The sequence below is a fragment of the Buceros rhinoceros genome, unplaced genomic scaffold, assembly GCF_000710305.1.
Source record: "Buceros rhinoceros silvestris isolate BGI_N320 unplaced genomic scaffold, ASM71030v1 scaffold23385, whole genome shotgun sequence".
Classification (NCBI taxonomy): Eukaryota; Metazoa; Chordata; class Aves; order Bucerotiformes; family Bucerotidae; genus Buceros; species Buceros rhinoceros.
The window spans coordinates 20,621-23,603 of NW_010414917.1; the positions used below are offsets into that span (position 1 = coordinate 20,621).

At 58.1% G+C, this 2,983-nt stretch overlaps 1 protein-coding gene across 1 annotated transcript in view; it reads left to right on the top strand.

Annotated features, from left to right (window-relative positions):
- The first annotated feature begins 202 nt into the window (after positions 1-202).
- The window catches only part of HRAS (Harvey rat sarcoma viral oncogene homolog), a 20,941-nt gene continuing 18,160 nt past the window's right edge, over positions 203-2,983 (top strand). The window contains exon 1 of the mRNA XM_010137256.1: positions 203-268. The gene's annotated coding sequence lies outside the window, so the exon portion shown is untranslated. The remainder of the gene's footprint in view (positions 269-2,983) is intronic.

Here is a 2,983-nt window from a genome sequence, read left to right on the forward strand (position 1 = left end):
CGTGTGAGAGGGGATGGATGGGGATGAACTCTGTTCTTCCCCTTCCAGTACAAGATCCTGGGTGCTGTCCAGGGAAGCTGGGGGAGCCCAGCTGGGAACTAGCCAAAGGGCTCCCCAAGACAGGCCTGAGTCCAGCCCAGCCGGAGCTGCTGTCCCTGCGGAGGGGGATCCCTCCCACTCTCCCTCTGTTTCCTCTCCTAGAGGCACCTGAGCCCTCCCCAGTGGAGAAGACTCTGTTTCTCTGTGGGGCTGGTTGGCCATCCAGAGGGTGAGTGCTGCGTGGGCAGGAGCAGACGAGTCTCCTGCTGTCCCAAGAAACTCATTTGTCTGCTTTTCTGCTGCGGGCCTGCAGCTTCCACCTCTTTCCAGCCCGCTCCAGTGCCGCTGGCTCCCTGGACCTTCCTGCTGCAGGGGCTGCAGCGCCACAGGATGTGTGCTGTGGGTGCGTGTCGTTCCTGGAGACCAGAGCTCACCAGTGCTCTTGTAATACTATTTTGCTCTAAAACTGGCTTTTTAAAAGTCTCTTGTCTGTTAAATGTTAAACACCTAAAAAAGTAGAACACCTAAAAGCCTTGTTGAAACAGTTCCTGACGCTTCCCAGCTGCCAACAGTCCGTTTGTTTCCTCACCGTGTGTTTGCTGCGCAGATACCTGTTGGGGGGGGTGGTGCGGAGCCCCCGCTCTATTTCCATTGCAAATTCTTCTCGCTGAAAAGGGCTTGGGTGTGTTTCCTGCAGCCAGTTCCTCACTTTTCCCTGTCGGCAGTCGTTTGGGAGGGACGAGGAGGAAGAGGAGAAGGGAAATCGAGAGATGTGTTCTCCCTGGGTGGTTTTCGGCCCGGTACGTAGCAGCAGAGCTCAGGCTGGCACCGCCCTGTTCTCAAGGGATGAACAAGACCACCTTTCAGCAGTGGCTGCCCCCTTCTTGTGTCTGGGCTTTGAGTGGGGAGCACAGCAGCGGTGCTCAGCCTGCCCCTCTGCTCCCAGCCTGCAGCTCCCGTTGCTTATCAGAGCATCCTCCTCTCTGCTGGCAGTGACCCACTTGTGGTTTCAGGAGGGTAATGGGTGAGCAGGGCCCCTCTTCCAGCACTCCACATTCTCCTGCTGGGTGCACCCTGCTTCCCCAGCCCCTCTGCCCAGGGAGGCTGGGCTGGGCTGGGGGGAGCTGCCAGCTCTGACAGCACAACACAAAGACTCGGCAGGAGACCAACAGCTTCCCCATCCCAAACCTCTGCTGGAAGCTTTTTGTCTCACTGAGGACCCTGGATGGGAAGTCACAGTGACCAAATTCAGTTCCCAGTTTTACCAGCCACTGATGGCTTTGGGCCAGGCCCTCAGCTTGTTTGCATCTCCTCGGCCTGTCTGTACAATGCGGAGGATGCTGTTTCTGTCTGTGCATGGCCACCAGCTCCAGCACTAGGTGCTCCGTGTCCTGCAGCTTGGCGCTGAGATCTGAATTTGTCCCTTCTTATGCTGTTGAGCAGGGTGCTGGGCTGCTGCGATCCACTGTGGTGTGATGGCAGGACTGACGAGTCCTGGGAGAGGCCGTACCTTTTCTCAGCAACTTGCCTTCGCCAAGAAGACCAGGCAGGAGGCATCAGGTAGCTTAGGAAACGAGCCTGGAGACAGCATCTATTGTAATCCCACCCGATACTGGGCAGCATTTGGCCCAGCGCCTGATGTCCCTGTTAATAGCTGTAATTACAGAGATCCACTTATCCTGGCGCTACGGCCTCATCTGGTCCAAGCTTCTGCTTCGCTGCACCTCATATCTTGTGGGAAAATCAATACTCGTTTGGGCCTGAGTCTGGCAAGTCCAGAGGTTGCTCGGAGCCGGGGTTTGTGGTTGCCTGCAGTCTCTGTTATTATTGTCTGTAATGTGAGCTGGGTTTTACCCTTCCCCGGGTTCCGTCATCTCTTCACGCGCTCTGGGCACACCACGCTGCCTGCTGCCCGTCCCGCTTCTGCTTATAGAGGAGCTTTAGTGCAGGGGGAGGTTAGAAGCTGCCTCTGAGCTCTGCCTTGGCCTCCCCGTTGCACAAAGTGTGTTCTTGACTTGTTTTTCTGAACAAGGCTGGGAGAAGCCACTGTGCCAGGATGAGGTGGATTGCTGCCAGCCCAGGCGGGGAAGCGTCTGCCTCTGAGCCACCTGCTCAGCCTGGGAGGCTGGAGAGGAGATGAAAGCGGAGGAGCCCTGGCAGGCTGCAGTCTTCTGCAGCGAGAGCTCTTCCTCCCCCACGCTGCTGTCCCACAGCGTTGGCAGAGTCAGCACTAGGTCCTAAGCCCTTCCTGCAGGAGAAGAGCTCAGGTTCTGTTTAATCGTGCGCTGTCGCCCCAGCCTGCTTCGCGGCATGTCCGTGCCTTCGTGCATGCGCCTTGCCCAGGCCTGCAGACAGAGCTCCAGCCTCCTCTTTCCCCGCGCAGGCTGCTCCTGCTCGTCCGGAGTCTCAAACAGCACCAGAGTGTCAGATGATACTCCACAGGCATCGGTTAAAAACTGCCTTTGGTTTCTTCAGACTGCTGGCCCTGCTGGGCTCAGACAGCTGGTGTCCCCAGGTGGGACGTGGGTGCTGCCCAGGAGGTCTCTCCCATCCGCCCGTCATTTTCAAAGGGGGATCTTCAGCCGCGGGAGGTGTCTCTTCCCTGCCCGTTTCCATCAGACCGGCAGCAAGGAACACGCAGAGCAGCAGGTCTGCTTTCTGTGGAAGTGCGTTTGGAAGGTTGGTTCTTCTGCAGAGACTTGCTGGGGCGGGCTCCTTGTCTTCGGGGAGAAGGGCAGAGCGGTGACGGCTCCGGGAAGTGAAGACTCTGCTGCGATTCACGAGCATGTCCCAGAGGTCCCGAGGGCGTGGGTCCCCATGCCACGCTCGTGGTGCTGGAGACACGGGCACATGCAGTCCTGGTTTATGAGCTCCTGAGATAAGGGACCTGCTGGTCTTTCCTGGGGGTCTGGAGGTTTTGGTGGTCACGTTGGCTGGGGGGGCA